This window comes from Cottoperca gobio, chromosome 23 (genome assembly GCF_900634415.1).
Source record: "Cottoperca gobio chromosome 23, fCotGob3.1, whole genome shotgun sequence".
Lineage (NCBI taxonomy): Eukaryota > Metazoa > Chordata > Actinopteri > Perciformes > Bovichtidae > Cottoperca > Cottoperca gobio.
Genome location: NC_041377.1, coordinates 9,192,856 through 9,216,357, shown reverse-complemented (window position 1 = coordinate 9,216,357; position 23,502 = coordinate 9,192,856). Strand labels below are relative to the sequence as shown.

The 23,502-nt window shown below is 44.3% G+C and overlaps 1 long non-coding RNA gene across 1 annotated transcript; it reads left to right on the top strand.

The window, feature by feature from the left end:
* The first annotated feature begins 12,275 nt into the window (after positions 1-12,275).
* On the top strand, positions 12,276-20,559 carry LOC115028538 (uncharacterized). Its single transcript, XR_003834572.1, has 3 exons — positions 12,276-12,321; positions 12,693-13,087; positions 20,237-20,559. It is a non-coding gene; the product is annotated as an uncharacterized LOC115028538 (long non-coding RNA).
* Positions 20,560-23,502: the final 2,943 nt, after the last annotated feature.

Genomic DNA, 23,502 nt, shown 5'->3' with positions numbered 1-23,502 from the left:
CAACCTTTCCTGAACCAAGTAGTTTAGTTTGAAGTGTATTGTCTCCCCTGCAGGAGACCTGCACAAGCTGCCATATGTGGCGAGTCAGGAGTGAGGACGTGGGTTGAGACCAGTTAAAGCATTTCTTTCTTCTCAAAGTATTTTATTTCAGTAATTTGTGGTGGTTTGAAGAGGTAAATATCTGGTAATTCACAGCACAGGGAAGCAGCAAAGATGAGATCATTTTATTATTTTGTGAAGTCTCAGCACGCAGCACACTGAAGGCTCAGCACGCAGCACGCTGAAGTCTCAGCATGCAGACTACAGTGAGCTGAGTCTAAAGCGAGCTGAGACTACAGCGAGCTGAGACTACTGCGAGCTGAGACTACAGCGTGCTGAGACTACAGCGAGCTGAGACTACAGCGTGCTGAGAGTACAGCGAGCTGAGACTACAGCGAGCTGAGACTACTGCGTGCTGAGAGTACTGCATGCTGAGACTACTGCGAGCTGAGACTACTGCGAGCTGAGACTACAGCGTGCTGAGACTACTGCGATGCTGAGACTACTGCGAGCTGAGACTACTGCGAGCTGAGACTACTGCGAGCTGAGACTACTGCGAGCTGAGACTACTGCGAGCTGAGACTACTGCGAGCTGAGACTACAGCGTGCTGAGACTACTGCGTGCTGAGACTACTGCGAGCTGAGACTACTGCGTGCTGAGACTACTGCGAGCATTGACTACTGCGTGCTGAGACTACAGCGAGCTGAGACTACTGCATGCTCAGACTACTGCGAGCTGAGACTACTGCGAGCTGAGACTACAGCGTGCTGAGACTACAGTGAGCTGAGACTACTGCTGCGAGCTGAGACTACAACGAGCTGAGACTACTGCGAGCATTGACTACTGCGTGCTGAGACTACAGCGTGCTGAGACTACTGGGAGCTGAGACTACTGCGTGCTGAGACTACAGCGTACTGAGACTACTGTGAGCTGAGACTACTGCGAGCTGAGACTACAGCGTGCTGAGACTACTGGGAGCTGAGACTACTGCGAGCTGAGACTACAGCGTGCTGAGACTACTGTGAGCTGAGACTACTGCGTGCTGAGACTACAGCGAGCTGAGACTACTGCGAGCTGAGACTACTGCGTGCTGAGACTACAGCGTACTGAGACTACTGTGAGCTGAGACTACTGCGAGCTGAGACTACAGCGTGCTGAGACTACTGGGAGCTGAGACTACTGCGAGCTGAGACTACAGCGTGCTGAGACTACTGTGAGCTGAGACTACTGCGTGCTGAGACTACAGCGAGCTGAGACTACTGCGAGCTGAGACTACAGCGTGCTGAGACTACTGCGAGCTGAGACTACTGTGACCATTGACTACTGCGTGCTGAGACTACTGCGTGCTGAGACTACTGCGTGCTGAGACTACAGCGTGCTGAGACTACAGCGAGCTGAGACTACTGCGTGCTGAGAGTACAGCGAGCTGAGACTACAGCGAGCTGAGACTACTGCGTGCTGAGAGTACTGCATGCTGAGACTACTGCGAGCTGAGACTACAGCGAGCTGAGACTACTGCGTGCTGAGACTACTGCGAGCATTGACTACTGCGTGCTGAGACTACAGCGAGCTGAGACTACTGCATGCTCAGACTACTGCGAGCTGAGACTACTGCGAGCTGAGACTACAGTGAGCTGAGACTACTGCTGCGAGCTGAGACTACAACAAGCTGAGACTACAGCGTGCTGAGACTACTGCGTGCTGAGACTACTGCGAGCATTGACTACTGCGTGCTGAGACTACAGCGAGCTGAGACTACTGCATGCTCAGACTACTGCGAGCTGAGACTACTGCGAGCTGAGACTACAGCGTGCTGAGACTACAGTGAGCTGAGACTACTGCTGCGAGCTGAGACTACAACGAGCTGAGACTACTGCGAGCATTGACTACTGCGTGCTGAGACTACAGCGTGCTGAGACTACTGGGAGCTGAGACTACTGCGTGCTGAGACTACAGCGTACTGAGACTACTGTGAGCTGAGACTACTGCGAGCTGAGACTACAGTTTGCTGAGACTACTGTGGAGACTACTGGTGAGACTACTGCGTGCTGAGACTACAGCGAGCTGAGACTACAGCGTGCTGAGACTACTGCGAGCTGAGACTACAGCGAGCTGAGACTACAGCGTGCTGAGACTAAAGCGAGCTGAGATTACTGCGTGCTGAGACTACAGCGAGCTGAGACTACAGCGAGCTGAGACTACAGCGTGCTGAGACTAAAGCGAGCTGAGATTACAGCGAGCTGAGAGACTACAGGCATGTGTGGGCCTTCATTTGTCTCGTTTCTTTATTGCTCCTGTGTTGTGATAAATATCTGTGCTGCTCTCAATTATTGCATAACAATAGTTGTGTGATATTTCCAATCGAGTTCAGCAACACAAGGAACAAATTGAGCCACGAATAAATCTACTATTTAACATTTAAACAGTGAAAGCTTAACTCCCTGTTATTCTCCGGCGGCGTTTGAAATGAATGTGATACCCTCACAGTGTGACTTCTTTGTTTTTATTTGTTGGTGTATCGTGAATTTGTTTCACTCCATTACCTCGACCTTCAGCAGCTCTCTGCAATACTTTATGGTTTGCAGAGAGTGTTGACAGATAAGGTCATCATATTCATGGTTGTTTTTAACATGTTAAATGTGTAAACATGGCCCCTGTCAGTCTGATGGCAGCTCTGCATAATTATGCTGTGCAGAAGAAACATTTGTATATTCTGAAGATTGGGAGAGTATTGTGCACAATGGTACAATTGTTCCATAAACTTAATCCACATTACTGAAGATGAACTGGTGATAACAAATGTTCTGATGCCAATACTCAAGAAAACCTTCTGCACGCTGTCTGCTGACATATTCATATTCATTAACAGGGTCTTTGTAACCCTCATCAGATATATATTATGTATATTTTCCAAATGAGCTGAGACTACTGCGAGCTGAGACTACAGCGTACTGAGACTACAGCGAGCTGAGACTACTGCGTGCTGAGACTACAGCGAGCTGAGACTACAGCGTGCTGAGACTACAGCGAGCTGAGACTACCGCAAACTGAGACTACAGCGTGCTGATACTACTGCGTGCTGGGACTACAGCGAGCTGAGACTACCGCAAACTGAGACTACAGCGTGCTGATACTACTGCGTGCTGAGACTACAGCGAGCTGAGACTACCGCAAACTGAGACTACAGCGTGCTGAGACTACAGCGTGCTGAGACTACAGCGAGCTGAGACTACTGCGTGCTGAGACTACAGCGAGCTGAGACTACAGCGTGCTGAGACTACAGCGAGCTGAGAGTACAGCATGCTGAGACTACAGCGAGCTGAGACTACTGTGAGCTGAGACTACAGCGTGCTGAGACTACTGCGAGCTGAGACTACAGCGTGCTCAGAATACTGCGAGCTGAGACTACAGCGTGCTGAAACTACAGCGTGCTCAGAATACTGCGAGCTGAGAATAGTGCGAGCTGAGACTACAGCGTGCTGAGACTACAGCGTGCTGAAACTACAGCGTGCTGAGACTACAGCGTGCTGAGACTACAGCGAGCTGAGAGTACAGCGTGCTGAGACTACAGCGAGCTGAGACTACTGCGTGCTGAGACTACTGCGAGCTGAGAGTACAGCGTGCTGAGACTACAGCGAGCTGAGACTACTGCATGCTCAGACAACTGCGTGCTGAGAATACTGCGAGCTGAGACTACAGCGTGCTGAAACTACAGCGTACTCAGACTACTGCGTGCTGAGAATACTGCGAGCTGAGACTACAGTGAGCTGAGACTACAGCGAGCTGAGACTACAGCGTGCTGAGACTACAGCATGCTGAGACTACAGCGAGCTGAGACTACAGTGTGCTGAGACTACTGCGAGCTGAAACTACAGCGTGCTCAGAATACTGCGAGCTGAGACTACAGCGAGCTGAGACTACAGCGAGCTGAGAGACTACAGCGTGCTCAGAATACTGCGAGCTGAGACTACAGCGAGCTGAGACTACAGCGAGCTGAGAGACTACAGCGAGCTGAGACTGTGCTGCTCTCAATTATTGCATAACAATAGTTGTGTGATATTTCCAATCGAGTTCAGCAACACAAGGAACAAATTGAGCCACGAATAAATCCACTATATAACACTTAAACAGTGAAAGCTTAACTCCCTGTTATTCTCCGGCGGCGTTTGAAATGAATGTGATACCCTCACAGTGTGACTTCTTTGTTTTTATTTGTTGGTGTATCGTGGATTTGTTTCACTCCATTACCTCGACCTTCAGCAGCTCTCTGCAATACTTTATGGTTTGCAGAGAGTGTTGACAGATAAGGTCATCATATTCATGGTTGTTTTTAACATGTTAAATGTGTAAACATGGCCCCTGTCAGTCTGATGGCAGCTCTGCATAATTATGCTGTGCAGAAGAAACATTTGTATATTCTGAAGATTGGGAGAGTATTGTGCACAATGGTACAATTGTTCCATAACACTTAATCCACATTACTGAAGATGAACTGGTGATAACAAATGTTCCGATGCCAATACTGAAGAAAACCTTCTGCACGCTGTCCGCTGTCCGCTGACATATTCATATTCATTAACAGGGTCTTTGTAACCCTCATCAGATATATATTATGTATATTTTCCAAATGTTTCCCTATTACTCCCCTCATAACTGCGGCCACCTCTTTGCACTAATGTGGTGCCAGCTGTATTTCATCTCATGTTTACGTTTACCACTAATTCTAATAGCACTGATAACGATGAGCGAGTGTCCACATACAGAACACACAGGAAGGAGCAGACAGACAACGTTCCTTATTTAGCATGAAATAATGTTACGGAGGAGGAGGGTGGAGATCAGGCTCTGTGCAGCATGTGCAGTCCTTCTGATGGGTGTATGTTCACTGATGCAGAGGATGTAAAGACCTTGGAGACAGAAGCCCGGAGGGGAGCAGACGAGTAGTGGTACGAGCAAGAGTCTGTACACTAATCTGCTTTAGAATATCTGTTAATAAAACACAATGCAATGATGTTATTGCTACAACAAGCTTCACAGTGTTCGTGCAGCCCTCTCTGAGTCTGAGGGGTTTGTGACCAACACATCATGGTGACCCTGCAGAGCACTTTCCATCTTCTCTGAATGACTGGAGCTCTTTTCCAGTTTGAGAAGCCATAATTAAGTAATGCATCACTTGTGCTGTTTCATAAACAGGAGAAGCAGAATCATTTTTCAACACTGAATTGTATCAGACCAGTTCTCATAAAGGCCGTCTGTCGTCCGAGGTGGCTCAGAACAGGGTTCTCAGACTTTTTGGGGCCAGGGACCTAGGAAGTTAACTTTCCAAAGACCCCTCCTGATCTTATCACCGATTCCGCTTCATTACCGTTCGTACTCTTAGTTGAAACTATTTGTATTCTAAAACTTTTCAACCTAAATACTTCTGACCTGTTTCATAGTGACAAACAGAAACCCATGAAGGATGTTACTTCTACTTATATACTACAGAGGATCTGCATCTGGACTCAACGACTACGTTATTGATCGAAAATGATGAGAAGTCAGACATTCAAACTAATATATCCAGACATTTAAACTAATAAATAAAGACATTCAAACTAATAAATCCAGATATTTAAACTAATAAATACAGACATTTAAACTAATAAATACAGACATTTAAACTAATATATCCAGACATTTAAACTAATAAATAAAGACATTTAAGCTAATAAATAAAGACATTTAAACTAATAAATCCAGACATTTAAACTAATAAATAAAGACATTCAAACTAATAAATACAGACATTTAAACTAATAAATAAAGACATTTAAACTAATAAATAAAGACATTCAAACTAATAAATACAGACATTTAAACTAATAAATACAGACATTTAAACTAATAAATACAGACATTTAAATGAATAAATAAAGACATTAAAACTAATAAATAAAGACATTCAAACTAATAGATCCAGACATTTAAGCTAATAAATAAAGACATTTAAACTAATAAATCCAGACATTTAAACTAATAAATAAAGACATTTAAAATAATAAATAAAGACATTCAAACTAATAAATCCAGACATTTAAACTAATAAATAAAGACATTCAAACTAATAAATCCAGACATTTAAACTAATAAATAAAGACATTTAAACTAATAAATCCAGACATTTAAACTAATAAATCCAGACATTTAAACTAATAAATCCAGACATTTAAACTAATAAATCCAGACATTTAAACTAATAAATCCAGACATTTAAACTAATAAATACAGACATTCAAACTAATAAATAAAGATATTTAAACTAATAAATACAGACATTTAAATTAATAAATACAGACATTTAAACTTACCACATGGAACTTCAAAATAATTAACTTATTGAATTTCTATTGGCCCAAAGCTAACATGGTGGGTGGGATTAACTAACACACTATATTAGATGTATTGATGCAAATGGTTCCTATCTGTAGATTTGCACTTTATAATGAAAGAGCACAATTTTATCATTTGTAGCACATTATTCTACACTCAAAGAGGTTCGCCTATTTCTGGAGTCTCACTATCCTCCTCTGCATGTGGTTCTCCTGATCAGCAGCCGCTTCTCCTGATGTGCTTCTCTGAATAAAGTGCTGCTACATAGGAGAGGCACGTTTACATGAGTAAGATGAGTCTTTAAATGTCTGCATGCCTTCACAACCTTTAAGCTGCAGCAGGCCTGTGCTCCTGGCTCATCACACTGTCCTTTTACACTCTGAAGGATTCTTTTAAACCGTGAAGATGTCTATAGAAGCACATGATGCTGTAAAAATGTTTCCCTGGGGAAACACTGTCTGAGCTGTGTCTTTATGAGGCTCACCGTGTCTCTCAGTATCTCTCACAGCCTCTCATAAACGTCCTGAATACCTTTAATAGATGGCTGAAGAAGCACTGCAGCGTTGATTCATCAGCGTATTTTCCCTTAAAATCCAAAGTAATTATACACTATATTGGAGAGACAGAGATTGCATATAAAAGTTGGACTTGCAATAGATCAGTTGGAATACATTCTATCCAAATCCTCCCACATACATGTTGCTTAAAGTCAAATTTAGACTTATCTCTTTTTTAGTGGCATAGTTAAAGTTATTATAACACAAACTCTGAATACACTCGTCTAAAAGGAGACGTGCTGGAAGATAAATAACACAAATCTCAGAACTGAGCCGTTCATGGAAAAGGGACATTTTTGCCTTAAATATTTATTTGCTTTCTTTTGAAGAGTGAGATTAAAAAGGTAAATTCTGTGTGCTAAATACTGAGAAATAGTACGTGGTTAGCCTAGCTTAGCATAAAACATGAGGCAGGAGGAAGCAGCTACGTGTAGCTTTGTGCCAATATAAAATAAAAATACAAATATCTCTACAAATACTGGACTGACATCCCTGGTCCTTAGGACCTCTCAGCATCAGGTCAATATGTGTCCAGTACTTCAATACCTTCAGAACTAAACACTGTGGACACATTTCTGTGCTGCCATTCTTCTTCCAATTCCACTCTGAAGCCAAACAGATCAGGAAATAAATAAAGGGGGAGCTGGAACATTTCTAAAATCACTCACTTTCTAAACCCTGGAGAATTTAAAAAACATTTCCCCCTCTCCTTCACTTACCACCTGATCACAAAAACAATTTATTCTCTTGTTGCCTTTCGTCCAACATTAAATGTGTGCTTTTATCTTCTCTGCAGCCCTTAAACATTGAATGCAGGTGTATTTGGTGCACATAGCGAGTGTGTACGGGACAGAAGCTCACATCTCTTCTGTGCACACACAGCAGAAGTATTCAGAATCCTGCACCTCTGGCAAAACATGTTAATGCTGTCGCTCCAGTAGAAGCTCATGTATGTACACGAGCACTGGAGCTGCTATGGAAGATATTCTGCTGAGGTTAATTGAAAAATGCCGACTTCACTTTTGATGTTGAGAATTGAAAGTCGGCGTTAATAACTGGTGAAGTCTCTTTCATGTTGGCATGGCTCCGTCACCAGGGCTGACTCTGAATCAGTTTTGCAGTCATACACGAGATCTGAGGCAGATTTCATTAAACACGGCTGAACTTTAATCGAGCTCCTGTGTGTTGTTGATGCAGATTGAAGCAGATGTTTGGACCAGAAAACTTCTCACCAACATCTTCAAACGACTTTCTGGTTCATTAAACAGACGAGAAGCTACTGCCTTAGCATTTAGAGGTTTGATTTAAATTAAGTGCTCTACAAGTGAAACGGATGTTACATTATAATATACTCTCAGATCAGCTCTATGCAACATGAAGCTTTGACCCACCAAGAGAAGGAGGAGAGCAGGGAGGTGTCCCCAAGCTTAGACTGCCGGGGGACACCTCCTTCTCTTCCTCTCTCCTCCCCTCCCTCTCTTCTTCTCCCTCTCTATCTGTATGCATTTATGTAAATGCAACTCAATGTCATCTTGGACCCTTCCTGCCTGCACAATGCCCATGCCCAGTTTGTAACACGTTCTGTTATGAACAGCATCGTGTTGTGTCTGAAGGAGCAGCATGTGACTGATGGACTTCTTCCTCCCAGGGAAGAAGAGTGTGTTGAGTTGTAAAAGAGACTTCAGAGGATTCAGAGGATCCAGCTTGGCACAGGAACTGTACATCATGGGAAGGTTAACTGGGAATCATAATAATGCCAGAGACAGAGAAACAAGAAGCATTCGACCTCCAGCAGATGTTTAATAAGTTCGTAAACATGCCGGACAACATCCTGGAGGATTTATGAGTTTACACCTGATGCTTAGCCGTCTGTGGAAAGTGAAGCTGTTTACCAATTAAAAGGATGTAACTCTGCGTCGTGAGAGAGAGACAGAGACAAAGGACAGGGAGGGGAAGGGAATAACGTAGAGGCCAGAGAAAGAAGATGACAGGATAAAAACATCCTCACATGTACAGCAGTTTGATCCTTATGAGAAGACTACGCACAAGCATGTGCACATGCATACAGAGTTTATAGTCTTAAAGTAATAGACCTGCCGAGTCTAGAACCACGTTCAGTTTAGATGTGTCAGTGTTTACATCCTGATGCTACGGTGTAGGAGGTGAAGCCCTCAGCAGGTCTCTGGTGACCCCGCATGATTAAACAGCTGACACAAGTCCAACACAAGCCGACCTGCAAAGCATGGCTGTGCAAAACCTACTGATGGCACTTAAATGTTACTGTACATCCATTAAAACAGAGGAATCTGAAACTCCATTGCTAAAACCAACTACTCAAGTAAATGACTGCATTTGTCCTGTTTCCTTCCTGTGAAAAGTGAAAGCACAAAACTTCCTCCTTCATATTGCATCATCATACAGTTCTGTGATGTTACTGAGCTCAGAGGCACACAGATGGATCCACCTTTCAAAACCCAAATGTCAACTTAACTTCATCCCTTTTCTTCACCGGCAGCGTTTCCATCTTGAATCATCAAAACAATAACAAAAGATGGAGTTTGTTGTGGTGGTGCAGCAGTGGTGCATCATGGAAGTTTGGTGTGGTGGTGCAGCAGCGGTGCATCATGGGAGTTTGGTGTGGTGGTGCAGCAGTGTTGCATCATGGGAGTTTGGTGTGGTGGTGCAGCAGCGGTGCATCATGGGAGTTCTTCTCCCCTCCTCTCCTCTGATTCAAAGGTTAAACATCAGAGTTTCTCCTGCACGCTGTTCGGCTGCCGCTAACGTTTGTCAGCTTGTTTCTCTGAGAACTTAAGATCCAGACGTCCGAGGATTAAAATCCTTCATCCTTCAAATATAGAGTTAAAAACACCAAGATGTAAAAAGTGTCTTAAAACTGGATAAAAAGTCAGTTTATGAAGCTTCTGGCTACAAACACAATGCTGACGCTGCTCAAAGGGGAGACGACGCCATAACAGGAGAGAGAGGAAACGTTACCTTCAGGGACATTACACATGTCTCTGTCTCACTACATATACAACAGAGGACTGATGACACCATGACAGGAGAGAGAGGAAACGTTACCTTCAGGAACATTACACATTTCTCTGTCTCACTACATATACAACACAGGACTGATGACACCATGACAGGAGAGAGAGGAAACGTTACCTTCAGGGACATTACACATGTCTCTGTCTCACTACATATACAACACAGGACTGATGACACCATGACAGGAGAGAGAGGAAACGTTACCTTCAGGAACATTACACATTTCTCTGTCTCACTACATATACAACACAGGACTGATGACACCATGACAGGAGAGAGAGGAAACGTTACCTTCAGGAACATTACACATCTCTCTGTCTCACTACATATACAACAGAGGACTGATGACACCATGACAGGAGAGAGAGGAAACGTTACCTTCAGGAACATTACACATGTCTCTGTCTCACTACATATACAACACAGGACTGATGACACCATGACAGGAGAGAGAGGAAACGTTACCTTCAGGGACATTACACATGTCTCTATCTCACTACATATACAACACAGGACTGATGACACCATGACAGGAGAGAGAGGAAACGTTACCTTCAGGAACATTACACATGTCTCTGTCTCACTACATATACAACAGGTGTAGTCATTTTTAAACATTTGAATGCGGTTACATACTATATCTTTAAGTGCACATGTATCAATGTTTGCTTGCATATTTTTTCTCCCACCATTCAGTAATAATCCAATTAAAAGACTATAGTAAAATCATTCAGCATACAGGAGGTCATTTGGCTGGCTGACAGGAAGACACGATGATGATGATGATGATTGGTTTCTTCATGGTATGAGGAGATGACAGGGACGGTTGCCAGGCAATCAGTAAGATTTCCAAGATCTACGAAAATCACACATATGAAAACAACCCCCCACCACACACACACACACACACACACACACACACACACACACACACACACACACACACAAACACACACATACACACACACACACACACACACACACACACACACACACACACACACACACACACACACACACACACACACACACATACACACACCCTTTCAGCACCTATTATCACCCTTGAATTAGACCTGTTGTTTTTAGAGGCAGAAATCAATAGTGACCGTTTATGTTGTTCCCTCTAGTGGTGTAGTTTAGTCAGGCCGTGTGTGTGTGTCAGTGCGTGTGTGTGTGTGTGTGTGTGTGTCAGTGCGTGTGTGTGTGTATGTCTGTGTGTGTGTGTATGTCTGTGTGTGTGTGTGTATGACCTCAGGTGTAGATCTGGGAAAATCCAATCTTGTGGAAAACCACAATTCCACATCTTTGTATAAATCAAGGTGGTTTCTATGGAAACCACATGCACTCAAAACAGCCGTATACAGCTGCTTGTAAAAGTGAAGTAATGTTTAAACAAAGCTTCATGTGAGTCAACACGGCTCCATGTTTACATTATTTTGATTTATTACAGGAAGATTGACTGACTCATCATCAGCTGTCTGTCACAACACTTCCCTGGTCGCCTGTAAGCAGCTCATCGTCTCCTCATATTTAAATGATTCTGCATCAGTGCTATGATGTATCCCCTCGCAGCACAAGAGAAGACCTGAAAAGTCTTATTTACAGTTCAGATTTCCACGTTTAGGAAACTAAAAACACACGTATGATACAGTGTAGACAAAGTGCTGATCTGCGGTGACCTGGGCTTGTTCTTCCAATGAGGTTTAACTAATCTGTTACCAAATCATCCTTTAGTTCTCTCCGGATAATCTTGTTGCTTGAATGGAGTTTCTTTACATCCTGGGGGACATTACGTTACACAATGTATTCACTGCTTCCACACTTCAATTACTGTTAAATAATTACATATAACAGTGAATCTCTTTGTTCGTTTGACCCCCAACTGTTGTTTCAGTTCACTCTCACCCTCTCATAGTGTCGTCTTCAGCTGCTGTAAACCCACTGAACTCTACCTGCTCAGCAGCACACAGCAGAGAGACTCAGATAGAGACGAGCTGGTGGACACAGGGGAACATTTAGCAGCCTGAGAGCAGATATATCCCTCAGGAGTTAGTGGAGAACAAAACTAACTAAGAGCTAAAAGAGAATATTGGACTTAAACAAACGCCACAGCTGTCCGTGACACACTTCCAGACACTCTGGAGGTGAGTGTCTGGAACGCAGCATTACTCTGACCTGTGACATCATTAATGACATCAGCAAAACAATAAAAGCAGGAAGTGTTTAGACTCCTGGGGAAGCATGTGGGAGGTTGGAGCTAAACACAACTCAAGAAGAAGAAGAGAGAGAGAAGAATGGGTAAAGTTCATATTTAAAACATTCTTTGTGTCAAAGGCCCACAGACTGCTCCAACATCTAGAACGCACAGACATAAAGTTATTCATATTAAATAACCTGAACAAAATCTAAACTAATGAGGATTTGCACTGAAGCTAATAAAATCTACATATTTGTGTATATATATATATATATATATATATATATATATATATATATATATATTTATGAACTTTTACTGTAAGATCTCACATTCTAGAGGGAAATATTGAACTTCTGTGACATTTAGCAGGTGAAGGGGGGGGGGGGGCAGGTCCTTCATCCCAACCAGAACTCTTATTATTGTGACTTCAGTATTTGATGTATTTTTGATCCCATGAATGGTTTTGCAGGACACTACTGTCACCGTCTCCCGCCGGTTCCCAGACGCCGCATCACATGCATCTTCCTCCCCGCTGCACAGATCTCCACGGTGGGGGTTGCTGTGCTACACCGCCCCCTCGCGTCCGGCCGAGCACCTGCACCCCCCCCGCTGAGCGCTCAGACGGGCTTGGCGCTCGGAGGTCTGCAGGCTGCCGCCGCTTCCTCTCCTGCCTGAACACAGCTTGTTCTCCCGCAGATCCCCGGCGGACAGCCGTACTCTCCGCTCTCCAGGAACACCTTCACGGGGAGATAAAACTGCTTTTTCCGACGCCGTGTTCCCTTTCTGAAGCCGCCCTGGTCTGCCTGTGTGGATAAAGAGCTGCAGGGAGGAGACAGCCTCCCTTCTTCAGCTGATAGATACCAGGTAACACCGTTTACCGTCAATTTGCCGTGAGAAATGTGTGATTTTACCACTTAGTGTTTTGTTGGCGTGTTTCTGAAGCGCTCAGAGAGGATTGTGGGAATGAACAAAAGAGCCCAACATGGATTGTTCCAGATGGACTACACCTGCTGTAAATGAGCGGCTGCTTGTTGGGTGTAAATCTACCAACAACTTCTGCAAGGTGATGTCAAGGCGGATCAGAGATGCACGATTTCACATTTTGCTCAGTGAGTGATGCAGTTGTGAGAGAAGCGCAGACTGACTGGGACTCAGCTGGTGATGAGCACAAGGCAAATAACAGGAGCCTTTTTTTAATACCTTTTCTTATCTATATAAGATTATTTTCATATAACTTGATGATGACAAACTTTATGTGACGCTGCACTAATATGCACTTGTGTGATTCCACGATGCGCTCTGTCTTCACTGCCCTCTGGAAGATGCTCCTGAAGGTTTGACCATTTCTGTTATTGAAATGTTACCTTGGGGAAAGCATTGTCTGAGGTCTGTTGTTATGAGACCCAGATGTGGATTAGGGCTCATCCTAATCTGTTTAGTATCACTCCCAGCCTGCTCTGTGAATGCCTGGAACACTTTTAATAATAGATGGCTCGATTCCTGTCAGTCTGAGGCTGTAAAGAGTCGTCTGAGAAGAAACCAATGCATCCAAATGTCATGAAAGCAAAATAACCAGAGTAATCATGTAGTAAATCCTAAAATGGATTCTAAATATTATAGCAAACTTTAGTCTCGATAGATATATCGCGATGGCACGGAAGATAAAAAGAATCACGAGGTAACTGTAAAGGGAAAACTCTTGGGAAATTAAAGTGTTTTTTCATTTTGCTTGGAACACATCGGATCTAAATCTTCCTGAAATGGCCCATGGGTGTAATTCTTAAGCTTCTTTTGATTTTACAGGTCGCAGGAAGCTGTAGCTCTTGTCGTGTTCTGCTCTTTGAGAATAATAACTGCTTTATTCCCCTAATTGAATTGCACGCCCAAGTCGGGCGCACCAATTATTTCCTTGATTGTGTAACAAGTGAGACGCTGCGGCATCTGGTGTCCCGTCCCACGGGAGGTGTGAGATCAGAGCTGGCTGTGGGCCCATTGATGGTGTTAACCCTCTCATTCATTCACCCCGAGCTGCAGAATCCAGAGGGCTCAGGATTCATCCCCAGGGAATACTAATAACCTCAGAGACGTAGCCTCGCTCACCATCCAGCCAGCAGGCAGCATGAGGGCATGCCAGCAGTCTGCAGGCATGTTGGTGTCAGAGATATATATATATATATATATATATATATATATATATATATATATATATATATATATATATATATATGAATATGATCTGGTCTTTCCTGCTCATTTTTAAGAACATGTTCTCCTCTCAACCTTTTTTATTGTCTTTCAGCACTCGGGCTCAAAGATTGTTTTCATAATCAATTAATTAGCTGATTTCTTTAAAAATCGATCGTTTAGTCTATACAATGTTTAAAAGTTGTGAAAGAATGGCATTAACAATGTCCTGGAGCCCACAGGGACGTGTTGTGTGTTTCTGAGCTGCATTCCAGAAGATAAAGATTGTTCTATATGACGACACTTCAGAGTCAAAGAGGAACAAATGACAACCAACAAGTGATGTTTGAAGCGATCAGAAACAAGTGACTCATTATATTTCTCACCAACCATGTTGTAGAGCGGACTGTGAAGCTAACGCTACTGTTAGCGTTCATCTGCTTGGTTGTCCTTTTAGCTCAGCTTGCAAGTTTATTCTCATTTTTACGTTAACAAAGAAAACGATGCTATTAACACTTAATACCAACTTACCGTTCAACAGGGCACGCATTGTTTCAGAGGGACGAGGCTCAGCAACACTTATAGGCTGAAGTTCAAATTCAAACGTGTACAGATTGCACGTTGATCTTTTTTTGAATTTCAAATATAAAGTCCTTTTTTTTTTAAAGCAAAATTGGTTTTGAATGCGTTTTGTTTTGGCTTGAACCCTGAACATGTGATCTACATTTGGAAGAACATGAACAGCCTCCACATTCGTGCTGATGGCTTTCATGAGCTCTGCTTTCTGTCTCTGTCTGTGTGAATGTGCTCTTAGCTTTGAACTGTTGAATAGACGGATGTCTTATTCTCTCGTCCTCTGGAGTTGATCTTTGAACGTTTGCTTTCTGTTTTGCATCGATCACGTTTGTGCTGCTGGGTGTTGAACTTCAACATGTTCTTGGTACCGACTGAAATGTGTTTGTAGGTCAGAGCACCTAAAGTTTGCTGCTAATATCTGGTCAGGTTCCAAATAATATTTTATTAATGCAAAGGTATTGTACTCTGTTTGTGTTGAAGCAGCTTTTCATATTTTATAACTTCGTCGACTTTTGAAAGGGAACAAAAGTCCTTGTCCAAAAGTCCAGAAAATCTTGTGGTTTCCTATTATGTGGAGCAAAGGAAGTAATACAATTAGCATCTATGGAATTGGCGTGTTTGGAATGAGTAGAAGACCTTTGAGGGGATTACATGTGGTGCCGGTATGTGTCGGGGTTTAAACTTGCAGTCGACTATATGAATCCAAACCCTGAGAGACCTGAAGCAGCTCCAGCTGGTCCCTCGATCCAGCTCTCCATCATCTCTCCATCATCTCTCCATCAGCTCTCCATCATCTCTCCATCAGCTCTCCATCAGCTCTCCATCAGCTCTCATCATCTCTCCATCTCTCCATCATCTCTCCATCATCTCTCCATCATCTATCCATCAGCTCTCCATCAGCTCTCCATCAGCTCTCCATCATCTCGCCATCATCTATCCATCAGCTCTCCATCATCTCTCCATCATCTCTCCATCATCTATCCATCATCTCTCCATCAGCTCTCGCATCATCTCTCCATCATCTCTCCATCAGCTCTCCATCATCTCTCCATCATCTCTCCATCATCTATCCATCATCTCTCCATCAGCTCTCGCATCATCTCTCCATCATCTCTCCATCATCTCTCCATCATCTCTCCATCATCTCTCCATCATCTCTCCATCAGCTCTCCATCATCTCTCCATCAGCTCTCCATCATCTCTCCATCAGCTCTCCTGCAGTCCAGTCGTCTGCTTTGATCGCACTTCCATTAAATCTCCAGCCCTCTCCTCTTTTCTTCTTTCTCCTCGTTTAATCAGTCTTTATTCTCGTACGCCTTTCTTACACTCCTTGTAACACCTTTCTCTCCTTATTTCCCTTCCTTCTTTCTCTTTCATGTCACAGCTTTAATTTTACAGCTTCTTCTGGTGCCCTTTGGTCGTGTCTGTGTTGGATCACAAGGGGAGCGTTTCACTGAGATCAATGATGGCGGAGGATATTTCATTATAAGTGTCGGATTGAATTAGGACGAACCTCCGCAGACGAGGGTTTAACTTCTGATAGAGCAGTGCCGTGGTCTCAGCATCGATTAGCTCCATTGTCATTTTGTATAAGGGGGGTGGGGGGGTTCTTGTCTGATTGATGGGACATAAGTAGTACCTGGAAGGACATCTGATGCTCTCACAGATTCATATCTTATCTCAAGACTAATCCATAGTATGAATATTCCAGTGTTGCAGTGACTCTGGGATATCCCTCAGGAGTCTGCTCTGTGTGCAAACCACTTGTGGATCCTCAAATAGAAACTCACTGCAAAGTGTTTTTGACACCAGCACTCAGAATTAAAGGCTGTTACAAACAGAGGATGTAAGACAAAGCTGTGAGTGCAGGAAACAAACAAGGGTCTCTTCTGGTCGTTCTTCTTCTGGAGAGCAGAGAGGATGGCTGGTGTCCTCAGAGAGAGAGGGGAATAATGAGACGCAGAGAGGGTCGGAGGGGGATTTGTCACCAGTGAGTGTTCATGGCAGAGAGTCATGACACTGATGGCCTGTGAAGCAGTTCTTTGAGGATGCTGAATGGACTTGTCGTGCGCTGCGTCCCTGAGCAGCCGGGAGCTGTGGATAGATTCTCCTGTACAATGACAGAGTGTACGGTTGATGTGGAGAATGAAGATTAAGACTTGAGATGAGGTCCTCCCTCAGGTGTTACCTGCATTCATTTAGAAGTTGCAGGACACTTTGAATGTGTAGTATCTCCCGATGAGAGGGCTTGTTCTGGAGCAGAGCTGTTAGCAGGGAGATAACAGTGAAAGAGATATTTGTTTCCCACACTGGAGTAGGTGGCTGATAGAAAGGTCTTCAGACTGAGATGTCCACTTTGCTTGTTTGGTGATACAAACCTCAGTAACAGCTGCTCAAACGACCTACCAGAGCCTTGTTGACCCCTGACCTCGTCCTGCAGCCTCCATCGGCCGGCGTCTCTTGTGACCTTCACTGGTCCAGAGAACCAACCGAGGGCGTTTTCTTTGCCAGAAAACTCCCACTTCAGATTCACACAATCCCACACACACACACTGAGCTGAAGCTGCTGAGGGAAAACATTAATGCCAATCTCTCAATCACATTTCTATAAAATACTGGCCGATGACGACCGACAGTAAAACTTTATTGCACACTATAATGAGGAAAAGGGTGGAGTGGCTCGCAGCCTCAGCACTAACTTTGACATTTAACTATGTTTAGTTTTAAAGTGCCATTGTGACAATTAAATGCTCTCAACTCTTCCATCATTCTCGGGCAAACTAGTTTTGATCCAAAGCAGCTGATAACACATGAGTGCTGTTAGTGACGACAGAAGTGTTCCCTTCCTTCTGACCCGCTGACAGCAGGGTCTTTACTCTGAGGCACAAAATGACGTGGCAGGAACAAGAAAAGATGAAAATGGACCTGCAGCTGACGCAGATAACCGCATCTACGTCCGTGTGTCAGTGGGCTAAATAGAAGTTCTTCCATCCTGACTCATGCTATTGTGTTGCTATGAAACCTCGCCTCTGCACACAAATGCTATGAATCTGCATTTTTATGTCATTTGCTTCCAGAGTGATAGCCCATCAGTTTAATGTGGCAGGCTGAGAACAAGGAGAAATATCTGCTTGGTTGTTATTTACATCAGGCTCATTCATCTCCACACTGGTTTGAAGCTGAGTTTGACATTGAAGGGGGGAGTGTATTAAACACAGGAGAGAGGCGACTCGGGGTAGTAGCATACAGGAGGGAGTCACACGTGATGAATGGCATGGCGGTTTAATGATCTTGTAGCCGAAAGGCAAGTGCTGAAGTAGGCGCATTAAATGCTAACTGCAGGGAGATGAAGGCCGACGCCTGCAGCGTCACATGAAGAGCCTCCACCTCAATTAAAGGAAGGAGCTGTGGAGTAAAGGGGACAGAGGAGAAGTCGTCCTTATGGGATCCCCTCTACACCCATATGCAGAACCCCCGAAATCTTCCTGGTGACGACATCTTCCTCCTTCTTTAAAACGAGGAACATGTCGCAGCATTCTGCTCGCTGTGGCTCCCTGAGGGTTTGTCACTCAGCTCTCTAACACACGTACACATGCACACACCTACTCTAGGAAACTAAAGGTGGGGATTTACATTTTACAGCTCTGCTTTTGTTTCTGCAGGCCCCACATATTCCACATGAAGCCCCGTGCTGTTCTCTCTCGCCACAACGGCTCCACATCACAGGCTTTTATCACGTCATCCGGGAGCTTCAGTCCCAATTAGACTACATCTCCGTCGGCACCTTCCACTTGTTGTTGGCGCCGCTCAGAGGCCCATCAACACATTTCATTACCTGGTTTCCTCCTTCTGCTGTCCATCTTTCTCAGCATGTGAAGGTAGCGCAGCCTGAATACTTTGGGAAGCACTAATCTGCTCTGTGTCTGTTGCACAATGCAACATGTCATTATGTAAGAGTTAAATCCTCTCTGTGCCCCTGAGGAGTTCTGGGAGCTCAGACTTTGGGATTGTGTTCGGTATTGTTTGTACGTGCAAGTTTGTTTATGAAATTAGTGTTTGGATTCACTTCTGTTTTGGCAACTGTGTGTGTGTGTGTGTGTGTATCTGTGGGTGTGTGTGTGTGTGTGTGTGTGTGTCCTCGGCCAGAGAATGTTGCTGACACAAAGGGAAGTTGAACCGCTTTCTCTGCTCGCACAACAATCAGCATGGCATCAATCGTCCCATCAGAGCGCTGCAGAGTTAGCACTTGGGGTTAGCACTTGGGGTTAGCACTTGGGGTTAGCACTTGGGGTTAGCACTTGGGGTTAGCCACTGGTAAAGTGAAGGGGGGGCTCGCATGAGGTTTCCAGGAGGTTATGTGAGTTCACTTCTCCACATGTTAATGCTTCAGTGTACATTTCCAAGCGTGAGCTCTGGTCGAGGTGCTCGAGGATGCAAAGCTCTCGTTCTGTGTTAACAATCGAACTGCTTTGAGCGACATGAACACAGTTCTGTATTCTCACTGCGTCTGTAATCTATTGTCTGGAAAATAGCCATTGTTTTAGTCTTGCATCAGGCAGGAACATTAGACACAATGAACACTTTTTCGAGTTTCAAATGAAAGAGTTTTGTTTGTTTCAACAACAAGCAGTACATCTCATACACAACAAAAAGACACACCACAGTGGGATATGAGCCATGTAGCCAACTTGCATCTGAGAGACTTGATATCAGCTGAGAGGAGAGCAGCTGTAGAGATCAGCTGACAGTGCAGATGTGATGATGCAGCGGTCTGTTGTTGTGGGAAGATGTTGCAGAAGCAATGAGCGTCTGTGAAGTCACATTCTGTGGCTCAACTACAGACGTCCGCAAACATCGTAAGGTTTTAGTTTAAATCTGAAGAAAAGTTTGTATTGTTTTGTTACCTGCCTGTTCTTCATCCTCACCTGTACATTGATTCTGTAAAGATTCAATTAGATTAGAAATGTAGAGCAGAAATAAGAGAGCAACTTTGGCTTTAACACATATTACATTAGTTAGTTTTGTTTACAGCAAGCAAGTAAATGTTAGTGAAAGAAACGTGTGTCCTCAGAAGTGAAAGCCTGGCGTCACGTGACCACACTTCACTTCCAGTGTTTATGTATTGAGCAGAAGCCTCGGCCAAGTGGGCACAGGCACGTAACAGCGTGGCCTACTGATCTACATCTTTGGTCCGGGAGGTAATAAACAAAGGAGCTGATAAAATCTTCTCTTTTCTTGTGTCCTATTTGTCAGGACACTGACCTGGTTAGACGCACTGCATCTGGTGACCTGGTGAAATACATCAGCTTTAAATGTGCTTCTTAGACACTCCACCTCCCCTGCTGATGGGATGGAAATGAAAGCAGCTTCAGTGTGTAAAACATGGAGGGACATGACAGATATCAGGTTTGAGGTGTCGGCAGCCTCCATCTCATGATGCTGCTGATGTAACGCACGAGGAATCCACAATATTAGTGTTGTAGAACTATATTTAGTGTTGAAACGATTACTTGATTGAATAATCGTCGATTTTGCTGCTTTTCCCAGTAAAATATCGTCATAAATTGTATTTGGTGTTTGGACAAAAAGAAGGAATATTTCAGCATTTTGAGGAACAAACTTCCAAGTTTCTTTCTACAGTCCACTAATTAAAGTTAATCTGTATTTAAACATGAAGCTGATTCTACCTCAGACCTTTCTGTTGTATTGAGTTTTGAAATATGTGTTTTTACCGTTAATGCATCGAAGTGAAGGTGTATAAAGTGCCTCGTGTTCTCCGCTTCTTCTTCTGTCACCAGTTTCTTCAGTGCATGACCAAACACAGTTGCACGGATGGTTGAAGTTATTGAATGCACAGATAAATCCATTGCACTGGTTAGACACGGTGGCTGGAACCTAACATCAGATACTTCTGTGATGACATGTTATGCACGCGACGCGGAGGAATGTGAATGACAATCAGGCGACTACTGAGTCGTCTCCAGCTGCCAGGCCGACCGTGTAAACATCAGACTGTAAGTGGAACGCCGTTCGCTCTTCTTGCTGATATCGTTTAGCCTCTGGGTCTGTCTGCACTGCTTTTTGGGAATCAATCACCTCTTCTGTCTATTTATTTAATGCAATGCTGTTGAGGCCCGACGGCTGAGTGAGACGCTTTCATTACAGCATTAGACGGTGGCCATGAGGGTCAAAACGCAACAACTTTTCACAAAACACGACAGCTCCTGGTGAGACTGGACCGGTACACGCTGGAGGGGTTTCTCTTCTCTGATTGGATGCACAGTTACTTCAGATGGAACAGCCACCGCACTAATGTTTAACACTATAAACCATCATTTATTTCATTACTTCAGCTTTACCTTCTATCCCTTGATGCTCTCCCCCCTCCCTCTCCCTGCCTCCCACCGTCTCTGCACATCATGCATGGTGCAGGGTTGTGCAGCAGGAGAAGCTGCTGTTCCTAAAACACGTGAAGGTGTTGTACGTGACCCTGCGTTGCTTGTCGGAGAACATCGCTCGTTCCTTTACGCTCTTATTGAACACAGTGGAAGAACAACAGGGTGTTGGCTCTCTTTGATGCATAATGCATGTCAGTGGGAGCAGCTGTCACTCAGGTTAGCAGGATCCCCCTTGTTCACCTTTCATGTACTTTTACATTTTTCATGAATGGCATTTAATTGACGCTCTTATGTGGAGAGAGTGAGCTGGTGGGGGTTCAGCTAATGAATGTTTCTCATGGATACAGGCTGTTGCATCAGATCTGTGACCTTCAGTTCTCTGGTGTCTCTATGATGTCCTGACGCTTATTCAGAGGGAATCATCTTCCACTCGAGGGGCCGTTTCTTTAACTTTCCTTATGCTTCTTTATGCTTCTAAACTAAGCAATATAGCTCGTAGCTGACGTAATAGAAAAAAGACCATTTTGAGTTGCTTTGTAGAAACCTGAGAGGACGTTGAACATGGAACATGATTTCGAGCCCCTTCAGCAGCGACATCCATCTCCACTTTGTGTTGACGGCAGCAGACAGAACTGTCATGTGTCCGTTCCACCCGCCCACACATTGTACATCTCTGCTGAGTCCGCCGCCCTCATCTGGCAGAGACACCCGGTAAGGCAATTTGTCCTGACCCCAGGCCTGCAGCCATATTTGCCCGGCCGCAGTGTGTGTTGGCATGTTTGGCCGAGCACCATATGTGACGGGATGTTTGTAATGATGGCCGCAAAGCGCTCGTCAGCCATCTCTGGAGACACCGTTTATAAAGCAACCCTGTTATTTGGATGTGCGTAGGAGACCGTTGGCATCTCGGGGTGGATGGATGAAGACAATTTGTCCTGTTTCCGTTCGCTCATCCCATTCTGGTTTTTTTCCACCCTGGAAAAATGTGGACAGCTGCCACTTTTTCTGAACAGCCGGTCCAACCTAAGGCCCAGGGATCAGAGGGGTCCAAAGTGGCAGCTTTGCTCTTGACTTTCATGTCCCAAGTCCATCGTTGCAGAAACAAAATGGGATCCAAACAGGTACTTGTTCCACCAACAGGATTCAGATGCTAATATACCTCAGAGAGCCTGGGCTGTATTGGCTGCATGTTTCCCCCTCGTGCAGTAGAACTGGTTCAATATGTGCTCTCTCCCCTGAAGTGCGTCAAAGCTGTAGGAAACGTCCTAAAGCTTCCACAGCTATGTGTGCACTGATTTTCCAATGAAACGTGAGTAATGATGATCAGTCACAGTGACGGTGTGCCTCACAGCTCTGTGTGTTGTTCATGGTTGACAGCTGGAAACATCAAGAGTAGATTTGTGAGCCGTTGGTATAAAAGTTGGGTGTTATGAATTTTGCGCTATATTCAGTCTCTTGCTTTCTCTAAGTAGAGCCAGAGATTATGTTGGTGTCGGGTTTAAAGCTTGTTGTTTCTAAAATAAGTGAATTCAGGTGTAAAATCATTTCAAGTGTGAGAGATTAAACACATTTGCTCAGTGTTCACATATACTGTTTAGGATAGATGGCCAAGCCTCAGCTTTTCCCAACACCGTCCAATTATCTTTTTACATTCCTCCCGTTAGGAATAAAATGCAATCATAGCACAGTAAGGTGCATCCTCCACATGGCAACGGGAAGCTGTTTGTAGCCACGCTGATCACTATCGCTGCAGGCCTTTTGCAGCTCATTAATATAAGACTGACAGAAGAGGAAAAAGTCCATCAGCAAATCCAGGACCACATGGCAAGACTTCATCTCCCTCCTCCTCCCTGGATGTATTATCTGTCTGTTCATTGTTCTGCCTTTTCATTTGCAACGTCTGCCAACTGTGTCCTGCAGATCCTCGGGGAACGCAACAGGATTTGCATTCAAGTAAATTATCTCACCTGGCAGAGGGACAGTTGTGAGGATTTTCTCTGAGTCATGAAATGGTGATGAGGAAAATAAATGGCGTGCGTGTGTGTGTGTGTGTGTGTGTGTGTGTGTGTGTGTGTGTGTGTGTGTGTGTGTGTGTGTGTGTGTGTGTGTGTGTGCGAGCTC